The following is a 16,584-nucleotide window of genomic DNA, read 5'->3' as shown; positions in this document are numbered from 1 at the left end:
ATATTAGGGTAAAGGAATTTTAAATGTTCATTCTATCAAAATGCACACCAAAAAACAAAATATGTAACTATTATTGAATATTTTAAGTTTTTTGTATTTCTATTATATTGTTTCTATTCAGTCAAAATTATGTGATATTTAATTATATTAAAAACATTAGTACAATGTAAATATTTATATTTTCTTTTGAGCTTTAAAAATAGAATATATCCATTTTCTCTCTATTGTATATGCCAACAGTTGAAATACTTCATTGTTTTACAAAGTGAAAATCATTCATTTGAGTGAAATTAATACTCAGCATGCTGTGGAGATATACAGATCATTTTTCATTGTTTTCCTTTGAAATTATCTGGAAAAAATATAATCTTGTTGCATTACATTTGTAAGAAACTGAATAGATGTTTAAAATGAATAAGGCTATATAAATGGGAAGTTTGGGAGAATCCAGTGTGACTAATAAGGGATATCATATTCTTCAGAGTTGTGGTGTACATAATAAGCTCGAAGATGTTGTGCACAAAAGCGAAGCTGTTTTGTAACGTTGACTGTGATCAGATACTGTAGTTTTCTAAACATGGCTACATGTTGAGGCAGCTTGGTAGATTTAATAAGATGCTGAGTTAAACTGTTACTTTTAACATTTTTCTGTAGTGAGTGGCACAGTATGATTTTTGGACTTTCATCCTCCACCCAAGGTGATACTTGTCCACTGAGAAATGACTGAACTTAAGTCCTTTAAATAAAAAATTTCAGAAACAGATAATCTTTTTTTTTTTCCTTATAAGGAAAAAATTTTTTATTGCAGCAAACAGAATGCTGGGGATGGGATTTGGTCAATGGGATTTTGGGGTTAGCTGAGTATTGAGGAGTAATGAGCAGAAAGTCCATTAAGTTTTTAACATTCAGTATTTTCTAAACATATAAAATCTTTCTCTTTGTATCATTCAGTTTAACACAGTGTACACACTTTAGATTTCTCTTCTTCAACAGGTGTTTCTATACTGGACCTTATTTAGAACCTCAGTAAAAGTTTTGCAATAAAAACAGATTGAATACATGTGACCCCAGGAAGAACTTTATTTTTTCTTTTTTTACTTTTTTTTTAATTCTTTTTTTTTTTTTTTTGTAAACAAATGGGATACATGTTGTTTCTCTGTACATGGAGTAAAGGCATACCTTTTGTGTAATCATTAATTTACATAGGGTAATGTTGTTTGATTCATTCTGTTATTTTTTCCCTTCCCCCCACCCCTCTTTTCCCTCTATACAGTTCTTCCTTCCTCCATTTTTGCTCTCCTCCCTAACCCTAACCCTAAACCTAACACTAACCCCTCCTACCCGTTTATCATCATCCGCTTATCAGTGAGATCATTCCTCCTTTGGTTTTTTGAGATTGCTTATCTCACTTAGCATGATATTCTCCAACTGCATCCATTTGCCTGCAAATGCCATAATTTTATTAATTCTTTATGTCTGAGTAATATTCCATGGTGTGTATATATATATCTATATAGATATAGATATAGATATATCATAGTTTCTTTATCCATTCATCAATTGAAGGACATCTAGGTTGGTTCCATAATCTGGCTATTGTGAATTGAGCAGCTATGAACATTGATGTGGCTGTATCTCTGTAGTATGATGATTTTAAGTTCTTTGGGTATAGGCCAAGGAGTGAGATAGCTGGGTCAAATGGTGGTTCCATTCCAAGCTTTCTGAGGAATTTCCATACTGCTTTCAAGAGTGGCTGCACTAATTTGCAACCCCACCAGCAATGTATGAGTGCACCTTTTTCCCCACATCCTCACCAACAACTATTGTTGCTCGTGTTATTGATAATTGCCATTCTAATTGGGGTGAGATGGAATCTTAGGGTAGTTTTGATTTGCATTTCTCTTATTACTAAAGATGTTGAACATTTTTTCATGTATCTGTTGATTGCTTGTAGATCTTCTTCTATGAAGTGTCTGTTCATTTCCTTAGCCCATTTGTTGATTGGATTATTTGTATTCTTGGTGTAGAGTTTTTTGAGTTCTTTATATATTCTGGAAATTAGTGCTCTATCTGAAGCATGAGTGGCAAAGATTTTCTCCCACTCTGTAGGCTCTTTCTTCACATTGCTGATAGTTTCCTTTGCTGAGAGAAAGCTTTTTAGTTTGAATCTATCCCAACTGTTGATTCTTGCTTTTATTTCTTGTACTATGGGAGTCCTGTTAAGGAAGCCTGATCCTAAGCCGACATGTTGAAGATTTGGACCTACTTTTTCTTCTATAAGAATCAGGGTCTCTGGTGTGATTCCGAGGTCCTTGATCCATTTTGAGTTGAGTTTGTGCAGGGTGAGAGATAGGGATTTAATTTCATTCTGTTGCATTTGGATTTCCAGTTTTCCCAGCACCATTTGTTGAAGAGGCTATCTTTTCTCCATTGCATATTTTTTGCCCCTTAGTCTAATATGAGAAAATTGTATTTATTTGGGTTTGTGTCCATGTCCTCTATTCTGTACCATTGATCTACCTGTCTATTTTGGTACCAATACCATGCCGTTTTTGTTACTATTGCTTTGTAGTGGAGTTGAAGATCTGGTATTGCGATACCCCCTGCTTCGCTCTTTCTGCTAAGGATTGCTTTAGCTATTCTGGGTTTCTTATTCCTCCAGATGAATTTCATAATTGCTTGCTCTATTTCTGTAAGGTACATCATTGGGATTTAATTGGAATTGCATTGAATCTGTATAGCACTTTTGGTAGTATGGCCATTTTGACAATATTACTTCTGCCTATTGAAGAACATGGGAGATCTTTCCATCTTCTAAGATTTTCTTTAATTTCTTTCTTTACTGTTCTGTAGTTCCCATTGTGGAGGTCTTTCACCTCTTTTGTGATATTTTTTTCGAAGCTGTTGTAAATGGGGTAGTTTTCCTAACTTCTCTTTCTGAAGATTCATCACTTATGTATAAAAATGCATTGGATTTATGAGCATTGATCTTGTAACCTGCAACTTTACTGAATTCACTTATGAGTTCTAAAAGTTTTCTGGTGGAATTTCTGGGTTCCTCTAAATATATAATCATGTCATCAGTGAACCAGGGATAGTTTGAGTTCTTCTTTTCCTATTCGTATCCCTTTAATTTCTTTGGTTTGTCTAATTGCTCTGGTTAGAGTTTCAAGGACGATGTTGAACAGAAGTGGTGAAAGAGGGCATCCCTGCCTTGTTCCAGTTATTAGGGGGAATGCTTTCAGTTTTTCACCATTTAGAATGATATTGGCCATGGGAATAGTGTAGATGGCCTTTACAATGTTAAGGAATGGTCCCACTATCCCTATTTTTTCTAGTGTTTTGAGCATGAAGGGATGCTGTATTTTATTGAATGCTTTTTCTGCATCTATTGAAATAATCATGTGATTCTTAACTTTAAGACTGTTGATATGGTGAATGACATTTATTGATTTCCAGATGTTGAACCAACCTTGCATCCCTGGGATAAAACCCAGTTGATTGTGGTGCACTATCTTTTTAATATATTTTTGTATGCAATTTGCTAAAATTTTGTTGAGAATTTTTGCGTCAATGTTCATTAAGGATATTGGTCTCAAATTTTCTTTCCTCGATGTGTCTGTCTCTGGTTTAGGTATCAGGGTGATATTGGCTTCATAGAATGAGTTTGGGAGGGTTCCCTCCTCTTCTATTTCATGGAATAGCTTGAGGAGTATTGGAATGAGCTCTTCTTTAAAGGTTTTGTTGAACTCGGCTGAGAACCCATCTGGTCCTGGACTTTTCTTTGTTGGTAGGCTTTTGATGACCTCTTCTATTTCATTGCTTGAAATTGATTTATTTAAGTTGTGTATGTCCTTCTCGTTCAGTTTAGGTAATTCATGTGTCTCTAGAAACTTGTTGATGTCTTTGAGGTATTCTGTTTTGTTGGAGTATAGATTTTCGAAATAGCTTCTAATTGTTTTGTATTTCACTCGTGTCTGTAGTGATATTTCCTTGTTCATTCCAAATTGTAGTAATTTGAGTTCTCTCCCTCTTTTTCTTTGTTAGTGTGGCTAAGGGTTTATCAATTTTGTTTATTTTTTCAAAGAACCAACTCTTTATTTTGTTAATTTTTCGATTGTTTCCTTTGCTTCAATTTTGTTGATTTCAGCTCTGATTTTAACTATTTCCTGTCTTCTACTACTTTTGGTGTTGCTCTGCTCTTCTCTTTCTAGGGCTTTGAGCTGTAGTGTTAAGTCGTTTATTTGTTGATTTTTACTTCTTTTGTTGATGTGCCCCATGAAATAAATCTTCCTCTAAGTACTGCTTTCATAGTGTCCCAGAGATTTTGATATGATGTGTCTTTGTTCTCGTTTACTTCTAAGAATTTTTTTATTTCCCTCCTGATGTCTTCTGTTATCCATTCATCATATAATAGCGTATTATTTAATCTCCAGGTATTGGAGAAGTTTCTGTTTTTTATTCTGTCATTTATTTCTAATTTCAATCCATTATGATCTGATAGAGTACAAGGTAGTATCTCTATCTTCTTGTATTTCTAACAGTAGCTTTGTGGCATAAAATATGTTCCATTTTAGAAAAGGACCCATGTGCTGCTGAGAAGAAAGTGTATTCGTTCTTTGTTGGATGGTATATTCTATATATGTCGGTTAAGTCTAAATTGTTGATTGTGTTATTGAGATCTATGGTTTCTTTATTCAATTTTTGTTTGGAAGATCTATCCAGTGGTGAGAGAGGTGTGTTAAAATTGCCTAGTATTATTGTGTTGTGGCTATTTGATTTCTGGAATTGAGAAGGATTTGTTTGACGTACATGGATGAACCAATGTTCGGGGCATAGATATTTATGATTGTTATGTCTTGCTGATTTATGCTTCCCTTAAGCAGCATGTAATGTCCTTATTTATCCCTTCTGACTAGTTTTGGCTTGAAGTCCACATTATCTGAAATGAGGATGGATACTCTAGCTTTTTTGCTGAGTCCATGTGCATGGTGTGTTTTTTCCCATCCTTTCACCTTTAGTCTGTGGTTATCTCTTTCTATGAGATGAGTCTCTTGCAGGCAGCATATTGTTGGACTTTTCTTTTTAATCCAATCTACCAGTCTATGTCTTTTGATTGATGAGTTCAGGCCATTAACATTCAGGGTTATTACTGTGATATGATTTGTATTCCCAGTCATTTGACTCATTTTTGTTTTTTGACATGATTTGGTTTCTCCTTTATTTGGCTATTCCTTTAGGCTAGTTCCTCCCGTTGCTGATTTGCATCGTTGTTTTTCATCTCTTCCTCATGGGATATTTTGCTGAGAATGTTCTGTAATGCAGCTTTCTTTTTGTAAATTCTTTTAGCTTTTGTTTATCATGGAAGGATTTTATTTCGTCGTCAAATCTGAAAGTCAGTTTTGCTGGGTATAAGATTCTTGGTTGGCATCCATTTTCTTTCAGGGCTTGGTAAATGTTGTTCCAGGCCCTTCTAGTTTTTACGGTCTGGATTGAAAAATCTGCTGATACTCTTATTGGTTTCTCCCGAAAGTAATTTGATTCTTTTCTCTTGCGGCCTTTAAAATTCTGTCTTTATTTTGTATGTTAGGTATTTTCATTATAATGTGCCTTGGTGTGGGTCTGTTGTAATTTTGTATATTTGGAGTCCTATAAACCTCTTGTACTTGGTTTTCCATTTCATTCTTCCGATTTGGGAAATTTTCTGATATTATTTCATTGAATAGATTGTTCATTGCTTTGGTTTGTTTCTCTAAGCCTTCCTCAATCCCAATAATTCTTAAATTTGGCCTTTTCATGATATCCCATAATTCTTGTAGATTCTGTTCATGATTTCTTACCATCTTCTCTGTTTTGTCAATTTTGTTTTCAAAATTAAATATTTTGTCTTTGATATCTGAGGTTCTGTCTTCAAGGTGTTCTATCCTATTGGTTATGCTTTCTATGGAGTTTTTAACTTGGTTTATTGTTTCCTTCATTTCAAGGATTTCTGTTTGTTTGTTTTTTTTTCAGTATCTCTAACTCTTTATTGAAATGATCTTTTGCTTCCCGTATTTGCCCTTTTAACTGTTGATTGGTGCGATCATTTAATGCCTGCATTTGCTCTTTCATCTCCTCGTTTGCTTCCCTGATTGTTTTAATTATGTACTTTCTGAACTCCCTTTCTGGCATTTCTTCTGATGTGCTGTCATTGGGTTTTTTTTGATATAGTATCTAGGTTTGTTTGGGACATTTTCTTCCCTTGTTTTCTCATATTGGTCAGATGTCAGTGGGACTCTGAGATATTGCAGATTTCCTCTATTGGCTTATAGTGTCCCTGTAGATTTCCAGTATATCACCTCCCAGCCTTCATTAGCCTGACGTCTTGGAGGTACTTGATAATGCAGTGCTTCCGAAGAAAACTGCCCCTAGCCCGCTACTGGGTCCAGGGCTGGGTCTGGTTCTGCGTGGAAATCCTCTCACTGGGCGGTCCTGCTCCTAGAAGCTGGCTATAGAAGGGGCCTGCCCCCACCTGAGGTAGCCAGGCTGCTTGGGGAAAGCCTCTCCCTGTCCTGCCTTGGTTCCAGAAGCTGCCTGCGGGCTGGGTCCCACAGCTGGGTTCAGGGCTTGGGGTTGGCTCTGTGAGGAAAAGCTCTCAGTGGGCGAGCCTGCTCCAAGGAACTGGCTATGGTTCCTGCCTGGCACTGGAGGGAGCAGGGCTGCTTGGGGAAGCCTCTTGCTGCCCTGCCCTGGTCCCAGAAGCCACCTACGGGCCTGGGCCTGCCGCTGGGTCCGGGGCTTGGGGTTGGCTCTGTGCGGAAAAGCTCTCACTGGGCGAGCCTGCTCCTAGAAGCTAGTCATGGATTGCGCCTGCTGCCATAGGGTGCAGGGCTGCTTGCGGAAGACTCCCGCTGCCCTTCCCTGCTCCGAGAAGCTGCCCACTGACCAGGCCTGCCGACCGGGCTGAGCTTCACCTGATGGGAGAGACTCACCCCCCGGCTCTATGTGGGTCTGAGTCTCTGAATACCTCCCCTTCTTGAATCCTGAGTTCTGGAGCGATGGGAGATGCAGTCACCCTCTAGTTTGCCATCTTGGATCTCTAATTCATTTTTATTGTAAACAAATGGGATACATCTTGTTTCTCTGTTTGTACATGGAGTAACGGTATACCATTTGTGTAATCATACATTTACCTAGGGTAATAATTTTTTATTCATTCTGTTATTTTTTTTCTCTTTCCCCACCCCTCCCATCCCTCTTATCCCTCTATAGAGTCCCTCCTTCCTCCATTCCTGCCCCCTTCCCACCTCCTATATGTGTCATCATCCACTTATCAGTGAGATCATTCGTCCTTTGGTTTTTTGAGATTGGCTTATCTCACTTAGCATGATATTCTCCAACTGCATCCATTTGCCTGCAAATGTCATAGTTTTATTATTCTTTATGACTGAATAATATTCCATATATATACCACAGTTTCTTTATCCAATATATATACCACAGTTTCTTTATCCATTCATCAGTTGAAGGACATCTAGGTTGGTTCCATAATCTGGCTATTGTGAATTGAGCAGCTATGAACATTGATGTGGCTGTATCTCTGTAGTATGATGATTTTAAGTCCTTTGGGTATAGGCCGAGGAGTGGGATAGCTGGTTCAAGCGGTGGTTCCATTCCAAGTTTACTAATGAATCTCCACACTGCTTTCCAGAGTGGCTGCACTAATTTGCAACCCCACCAGCAATGTATGAGTGTACCTTTTTCCCCACATCCTCTCCAACACCTATTGTTGCTTGTATTCTTGATAATCGCCATTCTAATTGGGGTGAGATGGAATCTTAGGGTAGTTTTGATTTGCATTTCTCTTATTACTAAAGATGTTGAACATTTTTTCATGTATCTGTTGATTGCTTGTAGATCTTCTTCTGTGAAGTGTCATAAAACAGATACTCTTTGAAGTAATTTTCCTTGATAATAGCCTTTACCTGGAGGCTTTCACTACTTAAGCTGTGAGATTTATAAAGAAAAATTATCCATAATTTCTAGGTAAACATCAATAAAGCATTTTTGTGTGAAATTATACTAAGATGCATAAAATTTACAGTACAGAAAATATTGGAAAAGCATTAAGTTTGTAGTGTAGTTAAAGGTAGGGAGGAGCTGTCCAGGTTTAGAACATACTGAGTTTAAGATGGCTGGTGGAATATCCAAAAGGAAGTGTCTAGTAAGAGTTGAACATACAGGACAGGGGCTATTAGAAATCTGGGTTAGAAATGATGTGCATGTGTACAACCACATTCACAAATCTACATACGTATCCACCTTTTGGGGAGTAGAGTAGGGCAGTAGGTAGCAGAGACAGTGCATCCAGATAAGGTGGATTTCGAGTAAGAAGAAGGAAGGAGCAGAAATGGAACCCTGGAGAACACCATCATCTCAAAAATAAGCAAAAGAACATCTTGTGGACAAGTGGGAAAAACCAAGTAGCACAGAAGTCAAGAAATAAAAAAAGAGAAAAAGCAGAAAGGTAGTGTGCATGTTAAGTAGACGATATGCTAAGGAGCAATACAGACTTGAGAATTTTTTAAAAATAGCTACTTGCTTATAGGAAAAGTGAACAATGAGACAAATCCTAATTGATAAAGCCAATGGGGAAGAGTGGGGACAGAATGGATCTGCAGTACCAGTGATGAATTAGCTGTGGGTAGGAGGGTGGGCACAAACATAACCACATTTTTGGGTGGAACAGAGAGAGAAGATTCTTACCAGACAGTTCCCATTTTGTGGGAGGCTGGCCCTGCTGCCCACAGTGAGGAGGAAGGTGGTGACAGAGGGCTAGAGGAAAGAAGAAGAAGGTAATGTAAGGTGATGAGGAGGCCTACTGAGGACATATGTCTGAACAGTTTAAGGTTAGAGAGCATGAATTTCTACAAACTAACTTTAAAGCCTTTGTCTGATGATTTGTAGTTTGTTTTTAATCACTGTGTCCGGCTTTTGTACTTGAAAGTACAAACCAGTATTAACCAGCATCCCACAATGAAGATGATTTCTTGCCTGGTTTCTTCCCTAAAATGTTTCTCTTTCCCTGTTCCACTGCACCCGGTCTCTAGTTAGCTAGTACAGAAGGTTTTGTAGCTTCAGACAAGCCACTTTTCTAAGAATACATGTAACAGATTACAGAAGCAAGTGACAGCCTGCTTACTTCCCCTTCTTCACTTATATACATTCAGCTGGAATTCTGAAAAGAGGAATTCAGAAGAATTTTTATTTTTTCTTTTTTAAAGGAAGATGGGAGAAAGCAGGAAGCACAAGCAGGTGGAAATAGCAAAGGAAAAAGAAAGAAAAGGAACAAATACTAAAAAAAAAAAAAAAAAAAAGTCAAGCCAGATTGTGAACTGAAATGATGTCAGAGACTGGAAAAGGAAAGGAAGTAAAGAAAATTTCTTCTTTTCAACATCATTCTTAATTTGCTACTCCATCAGCATCATTGGTATAGGAACTCTCACTCTGAGGGGAAACCAACACCCAGGCCATATGGAAAACAAGGTCTTCTGTGAATTCATTTTCTCCCACCTAGTTTTTCCATATTAGTAGCAAAGTGTCATGAGCTCTTGTGTGCATCTTTTGTCTAACCCCTTGATTTTAAAATCAAGTCTTGACTGGTGGTGTAACTTGGTGGTAGAGTATGTACTTAGCAAGAACAACCTTGGGTTTGATTCCCAGTGCCAAATATAAAAACAAAAAAGAAAAATAAAATCTGAGTATCTTGAGAAATAAGAGAACTAGATTCAGTTACATTTTTAAAATATTTAATGAGCATTTACTATGTGTGCAGATACTGTTCTGGGTACAGGGAATTTGGAAAATACAGGAAAGTCTCTCCCTCTGAAATATAGATTTCTCCCAAGTAAAAGGAAACTATGACTTAGGACTTATACAGGTGCAAGGGATCAGTCCTCTGACTTTTAACAGCTAGCCAGAAGCCAGAAAATTATTAGCAACTACTTTTTTTAAAAAAATAAAAAGCTTGAGTACTCCCTTAACTGTGTCATAACTTGTATCACCTTCTCCTAACCTCTGTCCCCTGATGCTTCTAACTCAGATTTGCCCCTCTACATTACCCCATCATCAAGAAGCTGATGTAATGCAAGCAGATACCAGCTGAAGCCAGAATAGAATGGATAGTTATCTGGGGAGATAAAGTGACAGTGTTGCTGGTTCAGGGTATTGTTCAAAGAAGCATGTCTTTTATTTATAGACATTAGAATTTAAAGGTAGAGAAAGCCAGAGCTTGATATTATCTTTTCATTCTATAACTCACTTCCCAGAAATATTTGATACATCCTCCCTTCTTTCCATGTAAATTGAAAGTGTTAGGTGGGTGTTTTCTACCTGGTTTCATGAGTTTTTAATAGGCTCTTTTGCTATTTTGGTTAAGGGTGGTTTCTAAATTTTAATGCATTGATACTTTGCTTTCATACACATTATCTGAGACATGGACTGCAGGAGAAAGCAGGAACCTTTAAGAGATGCCAAAACTGGGTGATCTTTATATCAGTAAAGTTTCCATAATTTAGTTGGGCACAGCTAAGTAGATGAGGTCTCCAGTTGTTACCAAGTTTGCAAATTTGGCACCTCCTAATAGATTTCAGTTAGTTGGATTTTGTGCCAGGAAAAGCATAGTTGTCTGTTCTTAAACCTGAATTTTCTTGCTTTCAAACACCCAGGAGCGAAGTTTACAAGGATACCACTAACCTTCTGTTGCTTTGGAGAAGTGACTTCATTTTTCTAAGCCTTTAGTGAAAAGTGTTACATGCCTTGTATTCTTGGAGTGTGTTTTGCCTAAATTCTAAAAATGCAGATTGAAGCTCATGAATCTTTATAGCCCCTCTCCAAGAAAGGGAAGAATAATGCCTATATACCTCTTTGAATTATTCGAAAGAAAGATAACAGAATTTAAGGAACTAAAAATAAATGTGGCCAGTCTATTTTGTAACTGGTTAATTGAAAGCCAGAAATCATTTTTACATAAACATTTGAAAACAACTAATTGTAAACCATTTGTTATATAGGTCAGAAAATTTATTTTATCCTTATAATTAAAAAAATCTGACATAGCATATTCATATATAAACCATGTAAGAGCAAACACTAATCAGAAAAAAAGTTTTAAAGCTAGAATATATGCAGGAACTTATACTCAACCAGAAGCATTTCTGTGAACAGTATTAATCACAAAAATAACTATTATGCTTTATGAACATAATATTTGAAGTAATTTCCTAAAATTTGGCTATTAACCAAAAGGTTAATTGATTCTTTTCTTCTTGCTCCTTTGTGGTTAACATATTAATTCTTCCTGTTAAAGACCCATTTTATTATGCAAATGAAAAAAATCACAAGATGTGTCTAAGAGAGACAGAGGGGGCTGCTTTTTGCAGGAGAACGGGTGCACCTGTTTCAGCCCTCAGCCCCCACCTCTGCTTCCACTGACTGCCAAGCTGGTGACTTACTGATAAGTTTAGTGGGTGCAGGGTCCTTGAATTTTGACTCCCATTTTCTTTGTGACTTACTCTTGTTTTGCCTTATAATTTCTCCCTTTCCAGCTCTCAGCATGCCAACAGCAGCTGCATCATGGCACTCACCCTTCTGCCAAGAGGGCAGGCAGCTCCTTGGAGACTGTAATGTTGTACTCCAGCCAACCGTTAAGAGATAGATGCTGGAGTAATACATACAGCACAGCTGAAATTCAGATCATGCTAGGAGGCATTTGGTAGAATACTTTGTCCATTATATTTTTAAACTAAATAAAAAATTTAAAACTTATTTTTTGAAAAATTTCAGACTCATACAAAGATAGAATACTACAGTGCATTCCCACATACCTTTCTTTCTGCCTCAACAATTATCAACTCAATTATCTTGTTTCACTGTCCATGGTGTTTTTCCCATGACTTTACCCAGACTGCTGGTACATTTATTTCCAGGGATAAACTTATCTTACATTACAGTTGCTTGTCTATCCCTTTTCAGTCTGTCTGTAAGACATTTGATTAGACCTTTCTTCTCAAAAGCAGTCTTTTTTTTTCTTCTAAATTAAGCCAGAATGTGCTTTATTAGTATTTTTCATATTTTCTAATACTGTCCCCTGAATTTTCAAGGCCTTATTCACTTGGTCAGTCTACCCACAATGTCCCTGGAATGTACTGGTTCTTGGAATATAGAGCATTAAAGATCACTGGATTTGATTCTGTTTCATCACCAAGTAACTATTTAAACTGGGACAACTTCCTCTTAACCTTTCTGTACCTCAGTGTCTATGGTCTTAAACATGAGGCACACACCACAGGCTATTAGAAGACCACAGGGCTATCAAAAGACTTTAGTGAGAAGATAAATTTATAAAACTAAAGATAGAGCATGGCACAAAGTGATCAGTATGCGCTAATTGCCATCTTCATCATTATCGTAATCATCATCATCACTACTACCACCTTTGGTCCCTTACCCCTCATTTTATAGAATAGAGAGCTGAAGCTCAGATGAGTAAAGCATCCACCTTCAGGTCAGATGTAGTTTTATCAGTAGAACTTGAACAAGAAACCACATGTCTCAATCCTTTATTATACTAGATGTGGTTTGCTGGAGACTTGTCCTCAAGGAATAATTCTCTGATCAATTAGAATGGTTTGGAAAGGACAGGAAAGAATATTAATAAAAGCATGAACAAGGGAATAAATATTGCTGCTGGAAAGTTAGGCTTTGAAGTTGTATGTTTGGAAAGCAGTGCCACAGGTAACATACCTCCTCCTTTTTGGAGAAGGTGAAATCAGGGGTGATTGACTAATGAAATTGAATAACATTATGTACACAAGCCAAAAAAAAAAAAAAGAAAATTTGAGGATGGGATGAGACTAATAGATCTATGGAAGATTTGCTCTTGAGATCAAGCATACGTAAGAAGGAGAAAGGGAAGATTTTTATTTGAACCACCAGTTAATATCAAACACAAAAGGGATAAATGGATTCTAAACTTTTTCTAAAGCCAAATTGAATCAGACATTCCTAAAGTATTTAATTAATTCAATTTCTTTACCTGTGCTAAGTAAGCGCTGTTATGCATACTTACAAACATTGCTTCATTTAATCCTCAGAACAATCATGTGAAATACATACTATTACTGATCTTATAATACATCTAAAGGAACTGAGACACAGAGAAGTTAACAGTCTAAGGCAATTTGCTTATCAATAATCAGGAGACCTGAGATTTGTACCTTAGAATTTATTCTTCTAATTCATTGTGTTGTGCTGTCACAAATAACCAAAACTCTGATACATAAATAATCTTGTGGTTTTTGTGGAACACACAATATTGCTTCCTTTTCAATTTTTTGATACAAACCAGCACATAGTGAAGCCTTTTAAATCGTAGGGTGCTTATCATTCCTCACTGATGCCTGTGCTCTTAGCTGACTCCAGGATACTTAGCACTGTAAGTCCTAGTAGGGTTCAGGAGACAGATCTGTCCAGATCTGTCATGGATTTTTAATAATCAACTTTTTCATAAGAGGATGTAATTACATTTGTTTTCGTTGCAGCCCTAGAAAGTACACTGGTATTATTTTCATGTGAAATTATAAGACCACTCATGATAGGCCTGTGTTGAATAACTTGTTTCATTGAAGGTCATTCACTAAACAGATATTTAGTGCCCTGTTCTAGGTGTTGGGGATGCTTCATGAAGAGAACAGTCCCTTCTCTACAGATTCTTCGTATGTTTTTCTTATGAGCTTCTTCTCATTAGCTTATAAGATGTCACAATGTCTCTGAACTTAGAAAAACAAAAATCAAAAGAAACCTCTTGCTTCCACATCCCTTTTTAAATACTGACCCATATCTCTTTTCTCATTTACTGATACAATGGCTAGAAAAAATCGTGCTCATGTTTGTCTCTAGATCTCAACCAGCTTCAGACTAAAATCATATCCTCCTGCCTACCATCAGCTCCAGTTGATGACTGTTAGGCACCTCAGACTTTCAAAACAACCCTAGGTCTTCCTGCCTGAGCCTGTTCCCTGTGTACTCTTTCTTATCCTTATAAATAGTGACTACATACTTCTCATAGCTTAGACCAAGAACTTTGGATTCATTCTTGACCACATTTTTTTTTTTGGAGGGTAGGGTACCAGGGATTGAACCCAGGGGCAGTCAACCATTGAGCCCCATTTCCATCCCTTTTTTTTTTAATTTTTAGTTTTTAATTTTGAGACAGGGTCTCACCAAGTTGCTTAGAGCCTCACTAAGTTGCCAAGGCTGGCCTCAAACTATCAATCCTCCTGCCTCAGCCTCAGAGTCTCTGGGGTTATGCGTTACCAGGCCCAATTTGACTGTACTCTTGTTCCCATGCCCCACATCAATTCCACTTGTAAATCCTATTGGTTTTACTCTCAAAGTCTATCCAAAATTCAGCCATTTCATCTCACCTTTGCTATCACAATACTCCTGAGCCTCACAATCATCTCTGTTTCCAGCTATCTTTTTGCTTCCTTACTGGCCACCCACCCCCATCCCCACTGTGTACTGTCGATGCTACAATCAGAGTGATTATTTTAAGATATCAGTCAGAATATATGTCCTCTGCAACAATATGTTCTTCACAGTTTTTTTTCACACAACTTGCAACAATATGGATGAATCTCTTACATATAATATTGAATGAAAGCAGCCCAAAACAAAAGACTTCATACTGTATAATTACATTTATTTTAAATTCAAACACAGGTCAAACCAATCTTTGATGTTAGAAGTAAGGATAGTGGCTGGGCACAGTGGCACACGCCTGTAATCCCAGCAGCTCAGGAGGCTGAAGTAGGAGGATCACAAGTTCAAAGCCAGCTTCAGCAAAAGCAAGACACTAAAGCAACTCAGTGAGACCCTGTCTCTATACAAAATACAAAATAGGGATGGGGATGCAGCTCAGTGGTCAGGTGGCCCTGAATTCAATCCCTGGTACCAAAAAAAAAAAAAAAAAAAAAAAAAAAAGTAAGGATGGTGACTAGGGGGCAGGGGGCAGGAAACTGTGATGGAAAAAGAATCATCTTTGCTGTTAATTGATCCAAGTGCTGGCTGTTCATATGCATTCAGTTTGTAAATATTTAGCAAGCTATGCTCTTATGATGTGCCCTTTTCCATATGTATTTTAGACTTCAAAAAAAAGCGTTACCAAAATGTTATTTCTCTTACAGAAAATTGTTCACCTTAAGACTTGAAGAATTTATGAGCATTTATAGCCATTAGAATATAAGCTCCACATAGGCAAAAATCTTGTCTACTTTCATTCACTTGACAAATATTTATTGAGGCCTAAACACTAGGTATTTGAGATAAAGTGAACAAGAGAGGTAAAAGCTCCCTGTGGAGGGACAATAATCAGAATGAGTTACATAGTATATAGCAAGATGCTAAGAGCTATGGAGAAGCAGAAAGCAGGAGGGAAAGAAAGGGAGTTCAGAGTTGAAAGGTGAGGTGATAGTCTACAGTGTTAAATACAGTGGTCAGGAAAGGCCTTTCTGAGAAGGTGGCATCCTGGACAAAACTTGAAGGAGGTGAGAGAAGGAACCCTGTGTTTGGGTGAAGAACTTCCTAGTCAGAGGGATTGGAAAGCAGAGGGCCTAAGGCAGAAGCAAACTGGTTGAGTATAAGTTCAGAGAGGTACCTGGGACCAGGTTCATAAGACTTGGTACCTCTGCAAAGACGAATTCATTCTGTGTGAGATGAAGGTGTATAAGCAGGAGGGAATCTTTTTTATTTTTGTCTAAGCTAGTGTGAGTTAAATTTCAGCTGCTTGGAGTGGCAGGTCATTCATTTTCATTTCTGGAAATAGACTTTAATTTATTGTCTCTTCTATTGATGGATATTTAGATAGTTTTCAGTTTTGGGGTTTGTGATGTGGGCTGCTGTGAACATCCTAGTGCATGTCTTTTGGTAAACTAGTGTTTGCAAGAGGTGTATCAATTCTTATTCGAATAACATGTGTAACATAACATATTCCAGTGGAAGTTAGATGATCAGTTCATTAATTAATATATTAACATAAACTGTATTGGGTAAATCAGTAAAGTATGCAAGGTGGTAATACAAAGATATGACAAGTAGATTGTTCTCACTCAAGGACCCTAGAGACTAGTTGGAGATAAGATCTATGCATATTGAACCAGAGTTAGCAAGAATACCTATAGGAAAACACCAAATAATATTGTTAGCAGTTTGCCCCGTAAGCATTCTGAAGTGGACAAGATTACTTTGGACTCTGGTAATATAAGAATTTTCAGGGAAGTTGGACATTCAGCAGAACTTGAACGCATACACAGGATTTGGAAAAGCAGAGAAGAATTCTGTACACATTATCTGGGTTAGGGCAATAACAAGAATGCCAGTTTGTATTTAAGAGAGCTATGGTGGTCAATCTAAGAATAGCGTTTAGGATTCATTTTAAAACCTAGCAGAGACTTGGATGGATGTATTTCTCAAGTAAAGTAAATAATTGCTTTCAAATCTGGAAATATTTATATGTTCCACATTTCTCAATCATTTTGATGTATT

The 16,584-nt window shown here is 37.2% G+C and overlaps 1 protein-coding gene across 2 annotated transcripts in view; it reads left to right on the top strand.

The window, feature by feature from the left end:
- The window catches only part of Umad1 (UBAP1-MVB12-associated (UMA) domain containing 1), a 257,793-nt gene that overhangs the window by 239,280 nt on the left and 1,929 nt on the right, over positions 1-16,584 (top strand). The gene's annotated exons all lie outside the window — the stretch shown is intronic.

Source organism: Sciurus carolinensis, chromosome 8 (genome assembly GCF_902686445.1).
Source record: "Sciurus carolinensis chromosome 8, mSciCar1.2, whole genome shotgun sequence".
In the NCBI taxonomy this organism is placed as follows: domain Eukaryota; kingdom Metazoa; phylum Chordata; class Mammalia; order Rodentia; family Sciuridae; genus Sciurus; species Sciurus carolinensis.
Note: the sequence above shows the minus strand (reverse complement) of the source record. Positions and strands in the feature narration are given on the sequence as shown.